Below are 24,023 nucleotides of genomic sequence, written 5' to 3'. Positions count from 1 at the left end.
TACTTGAATGTAAAATTTCCGAAGCTTGCAATGGGGCAAAGCATCTTCTCATATTGATCTACGTGTGCTTCGACAGGATTCAGTACTGCAGAACTATGATCTTCATTTGTAGCTTTACGATAGTAATAAAATCTTTCATCTAAATAAAACTGCAGAATCCAAAACAACACCAAACATTTTCTCCAAAAATAAGAGATTTGCAGTGATAAGCACGCCCAGGCGTTTCTGCCTGCAACAGACCTGGCGTTGGCCGTGCCTAGCTGACGTGACGTCACCAACAAGCGCCGAGCTCTTCCTTTGAGTCGGTGTTGCCAGGACCCAGTTGTAAGTCGATTACTGACGACCGCAGGTGGAGGCCAAAACATTTTGGTTACTGCCCACTACAAGTCTGAATGCCATCTGGTGGCACTCACATGATATCCTGCGAAAAATGGATGAAGGGCAACTGACACCCCGTATTTCCTGAAAACGACTGACACGGTGCCCCACTGCAGACTATGCAGGTACGGGCATACGGAGTAGGTTCCCAGATGTGCGAGTGACTCGAAGACTTCTTAAGTAACAGAACCCAGTACGTTGAACTTTGCGACGAGTGGCCATCAGAGACAAGGGTACTGTCAGGTGTGCCCCAGCGACGTGTGACAAGACCACTATTATCCTCTACACACAGAGATCACCTGGTGGGCAGGTGAGCAGCAATCTGCGGCTGTCTGCTGGCGATCCAGTGACGTACAGGGTCTCGCCGTCGAGTGACCGCAGGAGTATACAAGATGGTTCAGGCAAAATTTCTAGCTCCCCTATTCAGTCACTCGTTGACCACGATGGCACCGAAACAGAGGACGACCGAAGAAAGGCAGAAATACTGAATTCAGTGTTCCGAAACTGTTTCACTGCGGAAAATCGTAACACGGTCCCTGACTTCAGCCGTCGCACGGACGCCAAAATGGAAAATATTGAAATAAACGATATCGGAATTGAAAAACAACTGCTATCACTTAGTAGCGGAAAAGCATCCGGACCAGACGAGATACCCTTAAGATTCTACAGTGATTATGCTAAAGAACTTGCCCCCTTTCTATCAGCAATTTATCGTAGATCGCTGGAAGAACGTAAAGTACCTAGCGACTGGAAGAAAGCGCAGGTCGTTCCCATTTTCAAGAAGGGTCATAAATCAGATGCGAATAATTATAGGCCTATTTCGCTTACGTCAATCTGTTGTAGAATAATGGAACATGTTTTGTGTTCTCGTATTATGACGTTCTTAGATAATACAAATCTCCTTCATCATAACCAACATGGATTCCGCAAACAGAGATCATGTGAAACTCAGCTCGCCCTATTTGCCCAAGAAATTCACAGTGCCGTAGACACTGGCGAGCAGATTGATGCCGTATTCCTGGACTTCAGGAAGGCATTTGATACGGTTCCGCACTTACGTTTAGTGAAAAAAATACGAGCTTACGGAATATCGGACCAGGTTTGTGATTGGATTCAGGATTTCCTAGAAGAAAGAACACAACATGTCATTCTTAACGGTTCAAAATCTGCAGATGTAGAGGTAATTTCGGGAGTACCGCAGGGAAGCGTGATAGGACCTTTATTGTTTACAATATACATAAATGACCTAGTTGACAACATCGGTAGCTCCGTGAGGCTATTTGCAGATGACACGGTTGTCTACAAGAAAGTAGCAACATCAGAAGACTCGTACGTACTCCAGGAGGACCTGCAGAGGATTAATGCATGGTGCGACAGCTGGCAGCTTTCCCTAAACGTAGATAAATGTAATATAATGCGCATACATAGGGGCAGAAATCCATTCCAGTACGATTATGCCATAGGTGGTAAATCATTGGAAGCGGTAACGACCGTAAAATACTTAGGAGTTACTATCCGGAGCGATCTGAAGTGGAATGATCACATAAAACAAATAGTGGGAAAAGCAGGCGCCAGGTTGAGATTCATAGGAAGAATTCTAAGAAAATGTGACTCATCGACGAAAGAAGTAGCTTACAAAACGCTTGTTCGTCCGATTCTTGAGTATTGCTCATCAGTATGGGACCCTTACCAGGTTGGATTAATAGAAGAGATAGACATGATCCAGCGAAAAGCAGCGCGATTCGTCATGGGGACATTTAGTCAGCGCGAGAGCGTTACGGAGATGCTGAACAAGCTCCAGTGGCGGACACTTCAAGAAAGGCGTTACGCAATACGGAGAGGTTTATTATCGAAATTACGAGAGAGCACATTCCGGGAAGAGATGGGCAACATATTACTACCGCCCACATATATCTCGCGTAATGATCACAACGAAAAGATCCGAGAAATTAGAGCAAATACGGAGACTTACAAGCAGTCGTTCTTCCCACGCACAATTCGTGAATGGAACAGGGAAGGGGGGGATCAGATAGTGGTACAATAAGTACCCTCCGCCACACACCGTAAGGTGGCTCGCGGAGTATAGATGTAGATGTAGATGTAGATGAGATGAAGAACAGCGACCTCTAAATGTAGAAACACGTATGTAATGTAGATAAATATGAAAAACAATTCAGACTGGGTTATCTCCTGACGTATCTTCGCTGGTCATTGGGGCTCAGTTCTAAGCGGGACTCATTACTGAAGACGATTCTACGCCAGTCGATGAGAATCCAGATCGAAGACGTGTACAGAGATACCCCAGACGGTGGAGGGATACCAATCTAATTGTCGCCCACCATACGATCAGAAGTGATGGTTTCGAGTACCATTTCTTTTCATAGCAGAGCCCCTCTCGTTGTCATCGGTGGCACTCTTGAAACACAGTTGTACGTCCACGACATTCCACGCCCGTATTGTTGTCCTTCGTCACAAGCTATCCTGGCTTTATATTTCAGCAAGGTAACGGCTGCCCACACACGGCGAGAGTTTCTACTGTTTGTGTTCGCGCTTCCCAAACCCTAGGTTGGCCAGGAAGGTCGCCAGAACTCTCCCCAATCAAGAAGGTTTGCAGCATTATGGGCAGGGCAATCCAAGCAGCTGGGGATTTTGGCGATCAAAGGCGCCAACTGGACAGAATTTGGCACGACATCCCTCAGGAGAACATCCAACAACTCTGTCAATCAATGCCACAACGAATAACTACTTTCATAAGGGCCAGAGATGGACTAACGCGTTACTGCCTTGCTCTGCCTGCGAGGCTCTTTCTCTTGAATAAATCAACGGATTTTTCTGAAACTGCGATTTTTTGTTTGTCTGTACATGTACATCAGATCTGCCGATTTCATCCCATTCGGATTCGGATAGTTCCTTCGTGGTTCGCCAATTTTTTTTTTTTTTTTTGTCTTAGAGTACATTTTAGGATGCTAGTTTCACACAGCGTACTTCAAACTTACATCTCGTCATATCTATGTAGTTCGCTACCAAGGTATAGTATTCAGTGACTATTTGTCTCAATGGAATGCATACGTCATTTCGTTCTCCCCTTGCAAATGTAAATTTTGTACCGTGTTGCGAACAGACCTAAAATACAATTCCTATGTAACGGAATTGTATGTGTTTCTATCTTTTTTTTTTTAATATACGCAATAAGCAAGTGGCTAAAATTATGTAATATACGTCTTGTGTGAAACACTGAATCTGCATATTGTACAATCTATATTTTTGAGTCATAATATCAAATCTGTTTTCTGATGTCAGCCTGCCAAGACTAAAAACGACAGTTAAAATGATGCATCCGAGCACGTAAATGATTTTCTGGTTACGATCTCATCATATGCATCAGCTACTATAACGTATGGAACTTGAGTGCCTCTGGAACAAACTTGGATTTCACAAACGACGTTCGTGTGAAAGCTGACTCCCTTCGTTCATGCACGAGATGCACAGAGAGTAGAGTGGACACCTGCGCCCACGCTGATGCCGTGCTGCTACGTTTCCGGCAGGCTCTCGATAGAGTTCCGCTCGGTAGCCCAATAAACAAAATATGAAACTGGACTGAAGAGTTCCCGACAAATAGAACGCAGTTTGCCCTCAGTAATGGAAAGAAAACTTCGGGCGCAAAAGTAACACCGGGTGTAGGCCTATATAGAGGCTCCCTCCTACGGGTCGACAGGTGCATTTCCTCTGGTGTTTCGCAAGATGCGACGACTTTACAGGTACCCTTTAGAGGGGTGCTGTAAAGTAATGCCCCTGGTATTTTATGCGAAAACTTTTAAGGCTTTAAAATAAACGAATGTCATGAACGTTCTACATATTTATTCTTCATGTCTACATACAGGGGTAATCCCAAAAGTAAGGTCTCCTATTTTTTTAAAGCACATAGACCTGTTTATTTCTACAATGGTTTACATCAGTTTACAGCTTGAACATTTAGCTATTTTTCGACATAATCACCATTTCTGTCGATGCACTTTTGTAGACACTGTGGCAGTTATTGTATGCCCATGTGATACCAGCTGGCCGCCATGCTGTTCAGAAAGTTATGAACCTCTTCCTTCACCTCGTCGTCGGAGCTGAATCGCTGGGACCACAATTAACGCTGACAGGTATTGTGAGACTCTGAAAAAACATCGATACTGGCAAGATATGAAAAAATGTGGCACTAATGGCAGCATCATTTGAATGCACTGACGTACAAGCTTAAGTTTTTACGTCACCAAGGGACCGTAGACTTCAGTGCGTGACATAAATTTGAAATTTACACGTCCACCCTTTCCGCAGAAAAATGATTTTTGACGGTCACGCAGCCACAGGGGGACAACAGAGTAATCCTATAAGGATTCCGTTTTTATCGACTGAGGTGCGGAACTGTATGAGAAAATAAAAACTACCGAAACGAGACTCGAACCAGCGACCATCAGTCTCGAATACAATCGATATTTTTCATCTTTATGTATTTTATGCTTCACGGAAAAGACTGTAAGACATACAACCTTGTTTAAAAATTTTCAACAGTCGGGAAATCTATCCAGAACCGCCCACGAGGCACGCGAGCATTCTACTAGAGTGGCACGCATTCTTCAGAAAACGAACCGCGAGTAAGGAAATTAAATACTCTCTGAAGACTTCAAAGTCGATGTTCTCCAGAATTTGCATCGAACTGTTGTGGTGTATTGATATTTAAGTTCTATGAAATTAACATATCATAAATATAAAAAATTACAAAAATGAGATCTACACCGTGGTCTCTTCGTCAGTGTTTGTAGTTCGTGCACGTTGAGTTACACTGCCTCGAGACATACAGAATTTCTAACTGAAATACTTGAGTACTGTGTTACATGTTGTAATCTTTCTGGCTTTACAGTCATCATATTCAGCTACAAGAACCTTGTCTTAGATCAGATGAGGAGACAGCAGTGTGAAGATGACGTAGTGTGGTGTGAGGTATCGGTTGGTTGGCTCATTTGGGAGAAGGGACCAAACAGCGAGGTCATCGGCCCTCATCGCATTAGCGAACGATGGGGAAGTCGGCCGTGCCCTTTCAAAGGAACCATCCCGCCATTTGCCTGAAGCGATTTACGGGAGTCACGGAAAACCTAAATCAGGATGGCAGCAGGGGGGTTCGAACCGTCGTCCGCCCGAATGCGAGTCGAGAGGCCTAACCGCAGGGGCTCCTCGTTCGGTCGAGGTACCGCTGACGGACGGTTTATTCGGTATCGAGAGAAAGACCGCCTAAATTGTGGTCCTTCTCCGCGATTGGCTGCTGTGTTTGGAAGTAACGCAGCAACATGGTACAGATCTGTGATTAATATTAGAAAAACTGAACAGTGAATTTACTTGCATTTCATATAAAACCAGCTCCGTGCAGCAGGCTGTCACTCAATTATTTCAAAAGTGTTGGCAGCATAATAATAAACAACTGCTAAACGAAAAGGGTTTGGCAGTCTCGGAGGACACAAATATTGTCGCCTTCGGCGTTATCGGTTAAGAACTTAATTTGCAATCTCCGTTTATAAATGTGACAGCTGGTTCGGCATTCTCTGAGGACATTCTATGTTGTGTGCCGCCGTCGGAATTGGGTAAGAACTTAACGCCTTTTTTTTTTTTTTTTTTTTTTTAACATGTAATCGAGAAGTACCTTAATACGAATTACGCAAAACCGCAGTTCATTAGTTCGTTTATTTTCTGTGACAGTGTGACGAACGTACGTTATTTCTAATTCATAAAGTTGATTATCATTATAATTGTGCAGATACTCGTATTCTGCTTATAAAAAGCGAGTGGCGCCCCGTATAGACAGATTAAATGAAAATTTTTTTATTCATACAATATCAGTTTCTCGCCGAGAGTTTATTACAGACTCAAGATACGGATTCACGACCTACGTGCTGCTTTCTGCGCAGGGTACAACAGCTATAGAATACTGCACGTTGGCGAACATTATGAAGAACTCACGCACTCCATCGGAGCAAATATCCACCTACCGTTTACTACATACTTAGTACAAATCAGATCAGTGAGACGTCATCTATGGTAAGAGAGAGGACGTGAGAAGGAAGGGGTTTTATCACACACACGTACATCCCTCTCGCTGTCTCTCTTTCACCTGCCGCAATGTTTAACGTAAGATTATACCTGTGACTGAGTAGATTACGACAGCATAATAAATGTAAGTCGAAACAAGGCCCCGGGACTAGACAACGTTCCATTAGAACTACTGACAGCCTTGGGAGAGCCAGTCGTGACAGAACTCTACCATCTGGTGAGCAAGATGTATGAGACAGGCGAAATACCCTCAGACTTCAAGAAGAATATAATAATTCCAATCCCACAGAAGGCAGGTGTTGACAGATGTGAAAATTACCGAACTATCAGTTTAATAAGACATCTGCAAAATACTAACGCGAATTCTTTACAGACGAATGGAAAAACTGGTAGAAGCCGACCTCGGGGAAGATCAGTTTGGATTCCGTAAAAATATTGGAACACGTGAGGCAATACTGACCTTACGACTTATCTTAGAAAATAGATTAAGGAAAGGCAAACCTACATTTCTATCATTTGTAGACTTAGAGAAAGCTTTTGACAATGTTGACTGGAGTACTCTATTTCAAATTCTGAAGGTGGTAGAGGTAAAATACAGGGAGCGAAAGGCTATTTACAATTTGTACAGAAAGCAGATGGCAGTTATAAGAGTCGAGGGACATGAAAGGGAAGCAGTGGTTCGGAAGGGAGTGAGACAGGGTTGTAGCCTCTCCCCGATGTTATTCAATCTGTATATTGAGCAAGCAGTAAAGGAAACAAAAGAAAAATTCGGAGTAGGCATTATAAAGTCCATGGAGAAAAAATAAGAATGTAGTCGAATTAAGTCGGGCGATGCTGAGGGAATTAGATTAGGAAATGAGACACTTAAAGTAGTAAAAGAGTTTTGCTATTTGGGGAGCAATCTAACTGATGATGGTCGAAGTAGAGAGGATATAAAATGTAGACTGGCAATGGCAAGGAAATCGTTTCTGAAGAAGAAAAATTTGTTAACATCGAGTATAGATTTAAGTGTCAGGAAGTCGTTTCTGAAAGTATTTGTATGGAGTGTAGCCATGTATGGAAGTGAAACGTGGACGATAAATAGTTTGGTCGAGAAGAGAATAGAAGCTTTCGGAGTGTGGTGCTACAGAAGAATGCTGAAGATTAAATGGGTAGATCACATAAGTAATGGGGAGGTACTGAATAGAATTGGGGAGAAGAGGCGTTTGTGGCGCTACTTGACCAGAAGAATGGACTGGTTGGTAGGACATGTTCTGAGGCATCGAGGGATCACCAATTCAGTACTGGAGGGCAGCGTGGAGAGTAAAAATCGTAGAGGGAGACCAAGAGATGAATACATTAAGCAGATTCAGAAGGATGTAGGTTGCAGTAGGTACTGGGAGATGAAGAAGCTTGCACAGGATAGAGTAGCATGGAGAGCTGACTCAAACCAGTCTTAGGACTGAAGACCACAACAACAACTCAATAAACGTTAAACTCGGCCAATAATTTTACGAAATACTGATGATAAAAAATTTTGTCGCCCCTGGCAGCCGATAGACAGGCGACCTGCAACTGGACTGTGCACCGTTGTAACCGTAGAGACGGGTAAAGTGGAGAGCAAGAGTCACGGGTTCGAGCCTCGGCAGAGGCAGGCAGGCAGGCAGACAGGTGCGGTCCGCAGTTTAGGCTCTGGCAGACGCGGCGCGGCGCAGCGCAGCAGACGAGAGGAGCCGAGCGGAGCAGATCTGCGGCGGGCGGCGATCAATACGGCGCGTGGCGGCGGCCGCGCTCCCCACCTGCTGCCGGCCCCTACCGTCCGACGGCGCTCTGCCTACACCCACCCGTCCCGCGTCCATCCGCCAACGACGGCTGTCCCAAACTTAAATGCCAGTCACCACCTCCACCACCACCTTGGAAATGTCGTCCGTCTATGCAACAAAATAGAAATGAAGAGCCAAAGAAACTGGTACACCTACGTAATATCGTGTAGGGCTCCCGCCAGAACGCAGAAGCGTGGCAACACGACGTTGCATGGAGTAAAGTCTGAAGTAGTGCTCCAGGGCACTGAAACATGAATCCCGCAAGGCTGTCCCTAAATGCGTAGGAGTACCAGGAGGTGGAGATCTCTTCTGAACAGCACGTTGCAAGGCATCCCAGATATACTCCATAACGTTGATGCCTGGGGAGGAGTAAGAGGAGATTAGTGTTTAACGTCCTGTCGATAAAGAGGTCATTAGAGACGGACCATACGCTCGGATTAGGGAAAGATGGGGAAGGAAATCGGCAACGGCCTTGCCGCAGTGGCTACACCGGTTCCCGTGAGATCACCGAAGTTAAGCGCTGTCGGGCGTGGTCGGCACTTGGATGGGTGACCATCCAGGCCGCCATGCGCTGTTGCCGCTTTTCGGGGTGCACTCAGCCTCGTGATGCCCACTGAGAAGGTACTCCACCGAATAGTAGCGGCTTCGGTTAAGAATACCATCATGACCGGGAGAGCGGTGTGCTGACGCCACGCCCCTCCTATCCGCATCCTCCTCTGAGGATGACACGGCGGTCGGATGGTCCCGATGGGCCACATGTGGCCTGTAGACGGAGTGGGGAAGGAAATCGGCCGTGCTCTTTCACAGGACCCATCCCGGTATTTGCCTGAAGCGATTTAGGGAAATCACGGAAAACCTAAATCATGATGGCCGGACGCGAATTTGAACCGTCGTCCTTCCGAATGCGAGTCCAGTGTGCTAATCACAGCGCCACTTCGCTCGGTCACGTCTGGGGACTTTGTGGTCGGTCAGTCAGAGTCGTATCTAGACGTGTCAGGGGTCCCATATCACTCCAACTGCACACGTACCACACCATTACGGAGCCTCCACCAGCTTGAACAGCCCCCTGCTTACAAGCAAGGTCCATGGATTCATGAGGTTGTCTCCATATATGTAGACGTCCATCTGCTCGATACAATTTGAAACCAGGCACGTTCGACCAAGCAACATGTTTCAGTTATAATCATTCCAACGTCGGTGTTGACGGGCCCAGTGGAGGCCTAAAGCTTCGTATCCTGAAGTCATCAAGGGTGCACGAGTGGGCCTTCGGCTCCGAAAGCCCATATCGATGATGTTTCGTTGAATGGTTCGCACACTGACACTTGTTGATGGCCCAGCATTCAAATCTGCAGCAATTTGCGGAAGGGTTGCACTTCTGTCACGTCCAACGATTCTCTTCAGTCGTCGTTGGTCCCGTTCTTGCAGGATCTTTTTCCGGGCGCAGTGATGTCGAAGATTTGATGTTTTACCGGATTCCCGGATTCCTGATATTCACGATACACTCGTGAAATGGTCGTATGGGAAGATCCCCACTTCATCGCAACCTCGGAGATGCCATGTCCCATCGCTCGTACGCCGACTATAACACCACGTTGAAACTCACTCAATTCTTGATAACCTTCCATTGCAGCAGCAGAGACTTGTTGTCTTATATAGGCATTGCCGACCACTGCGACGTATTCTGCCTGTTTACATATCTCTGTATTGGGAAATTTGAGGACCAAACTGCTGAGGTCGTTGGTCCCTAGGCTTACACACTAGTTAATCTAACTTAAACTAACCTACGCTAAGGACAATACACACCCATGCCCGAGGGAGGAATCGAACCTCCGACGGAGGTGCAGCCACGCGGATCGTGACATGGCGCCTCGGACCGTGCGGCTACACTTGGCGGCTGTCTGTATTTGAACGTGCATGCCTGTACCAGTTTCTTTGTGGTTCAGTATATTACATACATGTTTCGTTTCCTTTTATTTACGAAGCGTTCTGATTGCCTGTAAAGGCGAGTATGCACTACACCAACGAAGGCCAACGAATGATATCCAACCGCTTCGTCGGCTGACATTTGCTTAACGTGTACGGGCGGTAAATACTGTGGTGTCGAAACTTAATGCAACAAACCGCTGTTTCCCTGTCCTGTATCTAAACCACGATATAATTATACTGACTGTTAAAGAAATATCCGTACCGTCGTGTTCTGCACGGAAGATGGCATTCCGTTCAACGGATAACCATGCCAACGATGATATCATCGCACCTATGAAACGAGATAGTTTTTGGCGGCTACTCCCTCATCCACAATCGCTGTGTACTGAGTCACGGACGGTGCAGTATGACACATGGCACAGAGAAGACGCCTACCAGACTCTCTGCAATGCAGGGCCACAGGAGGAATGGAAGCAGGACAGTCGCAAACTGATTTGACCCGAAGGCTTAATGTGAATCGTTCTGTTGTTTCTGGGATGTGGCGACAGTTTATAGAGACCGAAACTGTATCCCAGACACCAGGATACGCCGACCACATGTAACATCAGAGAGAGAGGACCGTTATTTGGCGGTAAGGGCACGACGACGGTACTGCCTTAGTACCGCACGACAGCAGACATGTGATCTCGCAGCATCCACTGGACGTATTGTATCGAGGCAAACGGTGTGCAGAAGGATTCGGCAGAGTGGCTTTTACTGTCGCAGACACGCTGTGTGTCTACCACTGACACGTCTTCACTGAAGGGAACGTCCTGAGTGGAATCATCAACAGGTCACCTGGGTGGTCGAACAGTGGACCAGTGTTTTTACAGATGAGTCCCGATTTAGTCTGGATAGTGGAATACGATTTCGAGGCCCAAACACTGTGGAAAGAGAGAGATCGAGGAGGATTCCTAATGATTTGGCCAGGGATTATGTTTATTACTGGAACCATGTTCTTGAAATGGTACGGTTAAATCGGCAAGGTTAAACTGCTGTCAGATACCGTGACGTGAACTTGGGACTCACGTGCAGTTGTTGCGACGTACTATGGGCGCAGACGTCGTATTGATGCACGACAATGGTCGACCTCACAGAGCACGGGTGGTTGATGTTTTCTTGGAAGCTGAATGTATTTCTCGCGCGACGTGTCCTGCTCGATCTCCCGATCTGAATCCCATAGAACATGTCTGGGATGCACTAGGGAGACGGCTTGCATCACGTCAGCACCCACCAACCACTCTCCGATACTGCGAGCAGCTCTGCACGAAGAATGGGCGTTAGTGTCTCAAGAGGAGAGCGATGACGACATTCACTGCGTGTCCCGTCGTTGTCAGGCCTGTGGTGCTGCCAAAGGTGGTCACACCTCATTCTGAGCACATTAACCAGTTGTCGGAATGTTTGTGCAAACCCGATACGTTGGAAAAACAGAATATTTTTGTCTACCTTTAAGCATTTTGTTCTGTATTCATTCACTGTTTCTACTTTACTATCAACTGTTTATAGTGTTTTCTGGCAAAATAAACGCCACCTTGCAGAATTTCCTTTTGTTGCTATAATTTTGAACACCAGTGTAGGAGCCAACGAAGCGGTTGGTCTCGGTTGCGGTTGCGGTTCGGACATCAAAGCATTGGCGGTGAGCTGCACTTGGAACCCACCTGCTAGTGTGGGTACCGAATCGGAAGTTCCTTGGTTCAGTAGCGATTTCCCGCATATCATAAACGAGCATGTATTCATTGTGTCTACAAATACTGGAGTATTGAGTGGAATACGGAGACAGTACTAAAGTTGATACTTTTGTCGTCAACGGGAGTGTATATGTGACCCTGCAAACAGCGATTGTAAAAGTAAACTGAAAGGATCAGGCGCTTGGAGGGAAATAAGTGAGCTGTTAGAAAATAATATGCACGATATGAAAAAGAAAATAAATCTTCACGGTGTCTTTTTAGTGCACGTACGGCTCTGCTGCAAGAGGTGTCATCTTTGGAAATTTTAGGTCCTACAGAATTCAATAATAATTCGTAATCTGTAGCTCTAATTCGCAACAAAAACCATACTTCAGCTCATCTTTAAGATCGGACATTAATTTCGTCTCACCACATTGTTCTCTGCTTTCTACGAGACACGACGTCCACTGACATTGTTTTCTTCTTCTACTTATTTTTCTGATGATAAGCTTCTTGCAGTAAAATAAATGCCGCACATGCGACGAATATTAAACACTACTTTACAACAATAACAAAATGGGAGCAGCCTCGACAAGTCATCAAAGCCAACTGTCATTCCTCGTGTTCGTATCCCTTGGTCCGAAACCCTTGGTTTGATTAGTATGACAGGCCGAGTGCCAATATGGCTGAATACACAGTCTGTCGCTCGTTTACCTCCATTGAGATTGTGTTTACGCGCCTTAATAAATAATTACCGTGTGTACGCGGGGCTGGTACTAAATATTCATTCGTTTTCAAAGCTCTACATTTTACAAAGCATTACATGTACAAATAAGATCACGGTCCTATTCATGCACCAAACTAACTGAGTTTGCATTTGGAGCTCTACAGATGTCCTACGAGTCCCCCTCTGGTCACACGACACACGTCCAAGCGGTGGCCAGGCTCGCTCCATATCCTGTGGCAACATCCTGCCAATGGCTATAACAGCAGCACTGATGCGCCCTGTGTTCTGTTCCAGCCCTTCTTGGCAGTGGGGCTACGTAAGCACGGTCCTTAATGTACACCCGAAGGAAAAAGTCAGAAGGCGTTAGGTCAGGACGGGCGAACACAGCCACATCTTCACAGTACGCCCAATCCGGTTAGGCGGAAGCTCGTCGTATAGGTAGCGACAACTATCGATACTCCAACGAGGGGATTCTCCGCCTTCTCGAAAGATGAAATTCTCGAAATCGTAACTTAATTGCAGAAACAACCACGACTGCAACATATCAAGGTAACAGATACTCGTTACAGTCTCCTCAGAGAAGAAAATGCCCCACACAGCTTTCTGTGACATTACACAGAGAAACACTAACCTTCGGCGAATTCCTCCCTGTGCCCCATGTTCTTTTGGATTTACGGTGCGCCACGATCTCACATTGCGGCGATTAAACTTTCAGGATAAATGGATCGTTCCTTCACCGCTGAATATCAGCTTAGGGGCGAAATATTTATTTTCAACTGCTCCCTGCAATGCGATGCAATTGGAGGCGCTGGGCATAATCCTCCAGAGGCAACTGTTACACCACAAACAGACGGTACGGTTTGAAATGTAATCTCACTGTCGAAAAATCTTCCACAGTTTGCTGTGGTATTCCAAGCTCGTGGCTTACGCGGACCCTTGTGGTATGGTTCAAATGCCTCTGAGCACCATGGGACTTAACATCTGAGGTCATCAGTCCCCCAGACTTAGAACTACTTAAACCTAACTAACCTAAAGACATCACACACATCCATGACCGAGACAGGATTCGAACCTGCGACCGTAACAGCAGCGCGGTTCCAGACTGAAGCGCCTAGCACCGCTCGGCCACACCGGTCGGCTAAAGTCTTCAGTAATAACAAGACATGCATCGTAATGGTTTTATGGGTAAGAGTTTTCGTTATATCTGGTATAGGTTTCTTCATTTATCCATGTCGTATGGTATCGGTACGTGCATTTACTAATTTTCGTTATCTGGGCTAAGATACTTTTATTGTTATTGTTAAGTTGTAATGATTTATCAAATTATTTTCTTCTGTACAAATATGAAGATAATCTGAAGTCCTGCGGTAAATAAAGTTCGAAATGCAATGATTTTGCAGGCACTAACTGATTCACAGAAGTCGTTTAATATCTTTGAATTACATGCATTCCTAAATTATGCTCTTTAGCATGTGTATCACAGTTAGCTCAAGTCTGCAGTTGGCCTCGATAGAAGTGAGATGATATGTTCTTTGACCAAAACTAGCTTTTCTTAGCCGAATGTAAACAAATGACAACACAATCTATGAGGAATGGCTCTGAGCACTATGGGACATAACATCTGTGGACATCAGTCACCTAGAACTTAGAACTACTTAAACCTAACTAACCTAAGGACATCACACACATCCATGCCCGAGGCAGGATTCGAACCTGTCGCGCGGTTCCGGACTGAGCGCCTAGAACAGCGAGACCACCGCGGCTATGAGGACTATTAGGAAAGTAAGGTCCTATCGGTCACGAAATGGAAACCACAGTGAAAATCAAATATTTTTATTTGGAACAATTTTTTACACCTTCCAAATACTTCTCTATATAGTCGCCGCTCCGACTTAGACATCTGCCGTAGCTCTGTACCAACTTTCTCGTCATAGAAGGTGTTTTCCACCACTTGTATATCTAGGCAGGACTGGGTAGCTCGTTGTCTGTGCCAAAATGTTGTCTTCATAGCCATCGGTTCATGTGAGCAGAGACGAGGCTCAGAAGGAGGTGATCGAACACTTCCCATCGAAAACGCTGCTGGACGACCTCATTGCCCCTGCAGTGTGCGGCCGAGAATTGCATGAGAGATACGTTATGTGGGGTTGCATGTAATCAGGCGCGACCTGGCAGCTGGCGCCCATACTTAGCGGGACACACTACTGTTCTAGGCATCTTGACTTACTCGCTGTGCACTCATAACTGAAAAGAACGATGTCACAGGATCGACACACCCATGCAAAACTTCCTCGGTTTTTCACCATCTTCTACATTTTCCGACCTACTGGCCTTCATATTTTTGGAGATGGTAGTATAGACTAATTCGAATAAAATATTCCATATAACATAGTGCCAATTTTGATTGACCACAGTTCTTAGACTGTAATCCAAACACAGAGGCGTGTAACACCAACGCTTCTTGATGGTAGTATGGTCACATGAAGTGTCAAATGAAACTTGTGAATAGATCAAGGGGTTATTGGTAGGGTGAACGAGGCAGTTTACAGTGTAGCGTGAGAATCTTCAACAAATGAAGAAGTAACTTCTGGTGCGTCCCAGGGAAGTGTACTGTTATCCTTAATGTTGATGCTGTATTTTATGGCCCAACATAATATTAACTTCAGACTTTTCGAAGTAGGAGAAGGTATCTTTAAGTAAAACACTATCATTAAGTAAAACACTGTCAGAAAGAGCAGCACAAATACCCAGTCAGATCTTGATAACATTTCAGAATGGTGCACAGATAAGCTTTCAATGTTCTGGATGTAAACTTTCGCGTTTCATAAAGTGGTGTGCGGCTATAATATAAAAGAGTCACAATTGTAATCAGTGAACTCAACCAGTCCTTGGGTGTGGAACAATGAAACATAATGACCACATAGGCTCAATAGTACGTAAAGCATGTGGCTGAAAGTTCACTAGCAGGCTGCTGGGGGCATGAGGTCAGTCTACAAAGGAGACTGCTAACTAGTCGCTCATGCGACCCATTCTAGATTACTGTTTTAGTATGTACGACCTGTACCAAATAGGACTAACGGAGTAAATTGAAACATCTACACCTGCTACAAACTCTGCAAGCCACCATGAAGGAAATAACCGGATGGGTCGGAAATCGCTAGATGTGATGTACATATAACGACAAACAACCGATGTAAGGCTGCTGCAGATGACAACCAAGCGGTCCTGCTACAAAAGGAAATGGCACCCCAGACCTTCAATCCTGGTTGTCGGGCTATATGGCGGGAGACAGTTAGGTTAGTATCCAGCGGTTGACTGGAGCGTCTCCAGCCACGTCTTCGCTAGTCACTGGTGCCTTCGCTAGTCACTGGTGCTCCATTTGAGGCGGCACTCATCACCAGTGGCGCCCCCCCCCCCCCCTCCCGTCCAACTGCGGGTCCGTTCGCATTGCCACCCGCTCCGCCCTCGCCAGTCAGCCCGCACGCTATTCGTTTCTTTCGTCAGTCGACTTGATCATGAGATGGCATTGTCTTGTAGATGCGTATAATCACTTTAAATAAAACAAACTTTATTTTTTTCATTATGGTAAAAGTACCTCAAGATATCATCAGCGCCCCCTCCTTGAGGTTTTTCTGTATCAGCCACTGTTCATCAATGAATGCAATTCTACTTGAGTCAACGAGATTCCACGCCGAAGACTTATCTGGACAGTGGTGGGATACCTCCACAGCAGGATCCCATTGGTTGCCACCCGCGACACCCTCACAGCACGGCGGTACGTCCAAGTCGTACAACAACAAGTTTTGTTGTGCTTCCCGGCAAACCATCCTGAGTCTACATTTCAGCAAGATAATGGCCGTCCATAAGCGGCGAGAGTTTCTACTGCTTGTGTTCGTGCCTAACCAACCCTACATTGGTCAGGAAGGTCGCCAGATCTCTCCCCAATCAAGAACGTATGGTGCATTATGGGCAGGGCCCTCCAATTAGCTGGGAATTTTGACGATCCAAGGGCCCAATTGGACAGAATTTGGCACGATATCCCTCCGGAGGACATCCAAAAGCTCTACCAATCAATGCCAAGCTGGATAACTACTTTCGTAAGGACCAGAGGCAGACCAGCGCGTTATTGACTTGCTCACTTTGTGAAGCTCTTTCTCTTGAACAATTCATATAATTTATCTGAAACTGTAATCATTTGTTTGTATATGTACATCAACCTGCCGATTTCCGTCCCATTCGAATAACTGCTTCGTGGTGAGTCGTTCTTTTTGTCTTCGAGGGTATCAAGTTGTCATCAGATGATCTGTTCAAAAAGAAAGAAAATGCTGATAGTAAAATGGTAGGAAACTAAATCAGATATCGAACTAACATCTACGCACGACCTTGCGTACTGGAATATTACAGCGTTACACAACAAGTTCATAGAACAGGCTCCGAGAGGGGCTCACAATTGCTGGACGAGGAGGCTACTACTAGTCAATTAACTACGTAACGGTATAAACTTGGTAACGCTTAAATCTATATAATATCAGGAATATGCATAACACAAAATTTAATGTCAGTGCACGCTTTCTCATTGTGAGAAATTGTAAAAGTATGCTCCTACTATTCTTCGTTCATCGTAAGAATAGACCTGATCTAGACAATTACAAACGCGATGACTGGTCAGCAGCCATTGCAAATGTACTTAGGTTGTGTAACGCAAGTAGTTCCTGCTTATATTGGATATCTTATTCCTATGTTACTGTAAATCCAACTACAAGCTGTTTTAATATATTAACAGCAGTCAACGTGTGCAGTCACAGTCTCTGTTTCGCTCAGGTTGTCGCGCTGTTAATACGTACTGTGAACATGACTGACGAAACTGCCTACTCCGCAGTGAAACAAATGTGTGGAACACAGTTGAAATGTGATGAGACACAGATTGTTCTTAGTGACTTTCTCAAGTTTACAGAGAAAATCGACTTTGAAATTTTCCGAGGAACTGTATTTACTTAGTAGTAACTAAAACTTCCGGGCTAAGAGGCCGTGGTCCAGTAGTAGAAATACTATATATAAGGGAGAAGTATTTCTACTGTCGGACCACGGCCTCTTAGCCCGGAAGTTTTAATTACTGAAGACGCCGGCCGTGAAAGCCTACACGCTATGATGTATTTACTAAGGTTAAAGCGTTGTTGTGGACGAGATGCGTGGTCGAATCGGAAGCGTTTTAGAATAGTATACAGTTATTCTATGAATCTCTTTTTCGAAACTCGCTTTTGTCTTCTTTTGGAAATTTTTTCGTTCAGTTCGAATAACCACATCATTTAATATATAAAATTTATCAAATATTTGTTAATTAGCATATATCTAATCATGATTTTAATGAAAATGCACATCATATTGTTTCTGATTACATATCGCACGGAAAATACCAATTTTCATTGCAAATAAAAATTTTTAACTACGACATTTTATAAAATATTCTTAATACAGATGGTTTAAATTAAGAAAACATTACAAATTAAATTTTTGAGACAAAAATGAAAATCGATTACGATTAGGTTGGACTATGTCCACTGTTTTATAGCACAGATGTGGTCTCAGGGGAGCCTGACTGATTTGTGTCGTAGAAACATGGAAAGCAGTAATTTTCACGGCATCGAAAACACCGTTCAAAACTGTGATCTGGAGCCAACCCTTGATTCTTACATTGTTGTAAGCAGAATGTTGACAGTTACTATGTAAAATATTCAGGTAGGTACGTACAATTTTGTGTACAAGTTAGTGTGATTTCAATTTGGGTACCTGGTACTTGACTACACCACCTTCTTCCTTTTTTAACGGATCATCTGATGATGACTTAGTATTAAGTCGAAACCGGCAATAATACCATGCGTGTGGCAAGAGGCCAATACATGTGTAATTTTAAAAACAAATTACAAGTGGGTCACCCTGTGCTCCCTGACACAACGTGCCCAGTCTGTATAATGTTACTTAAAATCCGTCTTGATTGCAAATTTTTTTATTCATATGACCGGTTTCGGTTCATTCAGAACCATCTTCAGATCTGATATTTCAGTTACAGGAGTAACCGATTTGCAATCAAGACGGATTTTAAGTAACATTATAAAATCCCTGATTGCTGTTATCCCATAAGACATTATGTCTGTTTTTGCAAAAACTGCCCAGTCTGTGTTGGTTGGTTGATTTGGGGGAGGGGTCCAAACAGCGAGGTCATCGGTCCCATTGGATTAGGGAAGGATGGGGAAGGAAGTCGGCCGTGCGCTTTCGAAGGAACCATCCCCACATTTGCTTGAAGTGATTTAGGGAAATGACGGAAAAGTTGTATAACGATGCCCGGACGCGGCTTTGACCATCGTCCTCTCGAATGCGAGTCTTGTGGACTAGCCGCTGTGCCGTCTCGCTTTATTTAGCTTGTATTGACTGTCTTAACAAAAGAAGTGAAGCACCCAAAATACACGGTCGGATGTCAACGTAATCGGCCTCGATTTGGCTGGTTGGTCGAATCGCGTATTCTCCACATTGTTCGGGCATTCCGATGCGACGGTGGTCCGGTGTTAAGTTTGCGTGGGAAGGTGAGGGCGAGCATACTCATCAAGATTCTGGTCGACCTCGTCTGTGCGTGTCATCCGAGGACAAGTAAGGGCCTCGCAACAACGTCCCGCGTCATCCTACACCATTGGTGGGAGGCCAGCGGCAGGTAGACCAGGCTGCCGTCAACACCGCAACACAGACGGCTGCATCTAGAGTTGTGCTGCGACCGGGAAGCATGGACTGCTGATCAATGCTCAGCGACGAATCCAAGTTCTGCGCCATCCCGGATGACCATCGCCGAAAGCATGGCCGCGACTTGGAGACAGGTCCCATTTTTCCTATGTTGGAGATGCACAGTAAACAGTACTACGGTTGGTAGCGGAAATCGTGCGTCTTCGCGTGTTACCTCTCATGTGACAGTATCGTGGCGCCATTTTTCAACATGACAATGTTCGTCCACACATGGCACGTGTCTCTACAAACTGTCTGCACGATGCAGAGGCACTTCCGTGGTCAGCGAGATCTACGCGTCTGTCGCCGACAGAACGTGTTCGGGACCAGTCAGAACTCCGCCCCAGAGCCAGTATCCAGGTCAAGTTGTGGGTCAGTTTGCCTCAGGGGAGAATACAACGGCTTCAGTCGAATAAGAGCATGTGTACGGCCTGAGGGAGTTCAAAGTTATTCTCATAAGTGGGCTCACTCTAGCTACTTCTTCGGAAATTTGATTCGATTTTGTAATCACCTGTGGAGTATCACTTCGTTTGCTCCTCCCTTTACAGTACACTAATTACGTCGCTGGTTCAGTGTTCCTGAGCAAATTTCAGTGGTCATTTCACTCATTTGTGCCGCACTGACTCCATTCATTTCATTTCAATGAACTTCATCGAAATGGTGTGTATCTCTGTGGCTAGATAAGCCACGATCTTACACCAAATTCGTTTGTCCAATACTGATATTTCCAAATGCCCCCTGGGAAAACCTCTGATTACTGTCTGAATTTGCATAAAATCCTTTTGGGTGCTAGGCGCCGCGACTGTTAAACACTAAAACAACTGTAAATACGACGTTTCGACCACCTACGCACAGGTTTCTCGAAAGTTAGGAAATGTTGCATCCATTTAATTGCCTTGACACATCGCTTTCTGGCTGTCAAGCGAGAAAATTGTTAAGTTCGGTTATGCATAATAGTGGTGGCCTGACAACTCTAGAAGTGAATGCCTTGCGGTCTTGTGGAATGTGGTACAAACTTCGACGCACTGAGGGCAACCTGTCCAATAGTAATAAATCCCACAACCAGCTAACAGCGAAAACAGGAAACACCCTGTAAATCCCCGATTCTTTAAAGAATAGATCTCCCGTGTATAAAACAGCTTCAAACCTATCATTACTTCAGAAATGTGTTAAATATTTGGCTTTAAGCATGTACGCAAGGCAAAGTCCACGAAAGATTTCAAATTATGCTTAAAGTTTGTTGGAAGGCCCTAAGCGCTCTCACTGTGAAACACTAGACGAATATAGTCTGGGTAATTTGCGCTTCACTCTAAACAAAAGCAAGTTCTCACATATCTCAATGTCTACGTCATCGTATCTCCTGAAATGCGTGTCGTACGATGGTATAATTTTTCGAGCATATTCAGTGGTGTGCGTAGATACTGCGCGCAAAGTGTTTTGCGAATAGAATTATTAGTAGAGAAGTAATAAATCAAAACATCATGTCGGCTGCTTAAGTTTTGCGAAAATGCAGCAAGTGATAAATTTCTTACCTCTCATTATTTAGTGTGGTGTAAGAGCGAGAGAAACGTTCATACCCGATCTGAAAATAAGTTTAAACTTTGTTGGATCTTGGAAGTCCGTAACTGCTCTTTCTCAAACACTGGAAGAATATAGTCCGATATTCGCGAGCCGTGAGCTACGCTGACAGAGGCGAACATACTGTTTCTAACTGTAATACTTGCCTTACTGTGTTAGACTTTCAAGATGAGACTAGACCTCTTAATAGCAGATTATGACAGAATTTTATAATTTTAAATGTCGCCAATAACTGCGCAAAACATTGAAAATCACATTTTTGTTGGCCCTGGAAGCTGCTAGATAGGCAACCTGAACTGGTGTCGGGTTCCGGTTTAGTCGCTTAGTGATGTAGATAGAATAATAACTAACACACTCGCCACTGATCCCTATGAACATCGATCAACAGATTTTTAACTACTTCCAATACAATCATGCCTACCCACCGAACATTATAAAGAAATGTACAGCAATCACTGAACCAAACAGTAACATCAACATCGGCAACCGAAATGGAATTTACAGTCACCTAACAGATGCAGAAAAGACAGTAGCCTGGAATAGGAGAACGAAAGGAAAGCCGCAACCAAACACATACTCAATGCGGCGACCCTTGGCTGGGGTTGTGCGGAGGTTTCCTCCAACATCAGAGCAAATGTCAGGGGCATCACATCTTCCCCGCTGGAAAACAGCCCAGTACAACTTGAGTTAAGCTAAAGCACCTAAGAACCCTATGCTGCCCCTGTACCAGCATTCTACCTTCCAGGAAAGAAAAAAAAGGAAAAAAAGGCGTGCCTCTCCTGACACATCAAACGACTGGCCCGATTACACGCACGCAGGATCTGCTTCTGCACAAAGCTTCAGGCCGCTCTTCACAGACGGGACCACATGGAGCACAAGAGGACGCAACGGTTCAGGCGGCAGACACCGCAGCTCTTGGGAGAAAACCTCGCCAACACGCAGCGCACGCAGCCGGACCCCGTAACGAGAGAGGCAAACACGGAAGTATCAGCTGGGTGCCCTGCCCTGCACGAAAACGCCGCAACAGAGGGACTACGCACTGCCTCCGTACAGCAACAACAGTGGCACATGAAATCCGATTAATAAGCGCGTCCATAAAGGACACAGCAAATCGCTCCAAAATTACGTCACCCCCTGAAGGCAGCACCGCCTCTAGCCAACATAACGTTCGATTCGCAACCTTCTTTTTTCTTCCCCCTTCTTCTTCTTCTTCCCAAGATACTTCCGTTCAACTGCTCTTTCGAGCCACTTGCCGTATCCGAAGACATTACAATATCATCCGCAAACCTCAAAATTCTTGTTTCCCCCCCCCCCCCCCCCCCCCCTCCATGGGCTTTAACTCCGCTTTGCTAATCTCTCCTCTGTTTCGTCCACTGCTTGCTCACTGTGCAGTCTGAACAATATCTGGGGAACACTGCGGTCTCTGCGTCACTCCCATACAAAGGGTACTATAGTTCGAGTCACGAACGATGGCGGCCGAGGTTAGGCAGGTATTACACCACCATATTTCTTTGTCAAAATTGATATTCAAATATTTATGTCAAATAAATTTGATGGTGCAATGGACAACTTAGTCAAATCTCGCCTGTCGTCAAATAAATATCAAATCTAAGACCTCACTGTAATGTGAAATATAACCGCTTGGAGCGCTGGCGTCGCTACATTTGTTAAGTGACCAGAAAGTTGCTTTGTTCCTTCGAGTCGTTTTTGTAGTAAACTTTCTCAGACTAGGGTTGGGGTTGAGCAAGGGGCACAGTGCATGCTATTAATTGTGTGTTGATGGGCAGGTGGAATATGCTGCAGGCGACTTCATGTCCTGAATCACAGCTACAGCTACAGCCACCCATCTCCACATCTGGAAACATCCAGGCAGCTTTTAAGCAAGCCGGAATAGGGGATGTGGTCACACTCTAAAATAAAAAATTATTTCTTAGCTTCTCGTTAAACTCAGTTTATTTTTAAACTCTGGATGCCACAGATTAAAAACCGTTTCATTTATTCTGTAATTTTTATTAATTTTGTAGTTGTTGGAACACTAATTCCATTAATCGAATTATTCAAAAATAAAAATAGTTATTACTGCCCATATAGTGTACGAAACATTTATTTACCTTCACACATCCCCCTTCAGTGCTTTACACATCGCTTCACACGTTTCTGGAATTACTTTGGTTAAGGCGCAATGAGATATTCGAGTGCTGTGTTGTAAACTAGAGTAGCTCTCTCCTGATCAACAAATCACAATTTTCCCGTCTTCTGCAGCATTTCTCAAGCGGGTATTCTGCTCTGTGATATGAGAAGCCACTTTACTGAACAAATACTGAAATACACTCTCATCCATTCGTAAGTAATTTATATACAAGACTTGACGTCCTCCACTTCCAGCTCTCGTAACAAATTTTGGTGAATGATTTTACTATCTTGACGTAACACCTATCGCTTCATCCAAGTATGTTTCCTTTTTTCCGCAGCTTTTCTTCCAAATACACACACACAGTGCAATTGTGACTCTAGCAACTGCAGCGCACAGTAACAAGTTGTTGTCCGGCACCTTGAAATGTGATGAGAAATATGACAACAGTGTAATACCCCTTTTTAGCGCCACGCCAAAGATCTTTGTCAAAGAAATTTAACGAATATTTAATCACAATGTTTATGATGGTGTAATACGACCTTAGGCTTGTTCTGCGCACCTGCGTGACGCATTCGCCGACGGCCAATGATGAACGCCGTAGCTGATGCGAGCATTAATCGTGATTGTAGCGAGTTGTTTAATGAATGTACAGTATATTCCATCTGTTAAGAGCTGTGACGGTGTCGGTACGTGATACACTCCGCTTGCATGAATACAGAATGCATGCCCATGCGAATACCGCAACTGTCGCTTGGAATCGTGAACAACGCAATCCTCGTCCATGCCTGGACTTGCGCGAACCGCCATCATTCGTGGATCGGACTGAAGTACAGTTTTGCAATTCGACGCAGCAATAAATGGCAGGAGACTGATTGTTGCTGTGTTCTGATAATACTTCATACCTGCATTGTAGCCGCTGT

General features: G+C 44.9%; 1 protein-coding gene and 1 pseudogene across 1 annotated transcript in view; one reads left to right on the top strand and one right to left on the bottom strand.

Annotated features, from left to right (window-relative positions):
• Positions 1 to 24,023, bottom strand: part of LOC124551030 (serine/threonine-protein kinase minibrain) — a 476,580-nt gene that overhangs the window by 309,772 nt on the left and 142,785 nt on the right. The gene's annotated exons all lie outside the window — the stretch shown is intronic.
• Positions 8,730 to 8,847, top strand: LOC124551404 (annotated as a pseudogene).

This window comes from Schistocerca americana, chromosome 9 (assembly GCF_021461395.2).
Source record: "Schistocerca americana isolate TAMUIC-IGC-003095 chromosome 9, iqSchAmer2.1, whole genome shotgun sequence".
Lineage (NCBI taxonomy): Eukaryota > Metazoa > Arthropoda > Insecta > Orthoptera > Acrididae > Schistocerca > Schistocerca americana.
The sequence above is the reverse complement of the archived record's forward strand: the minus strand, read 5'-3'. Positions and strand labels throughout refer to the sequence as shown.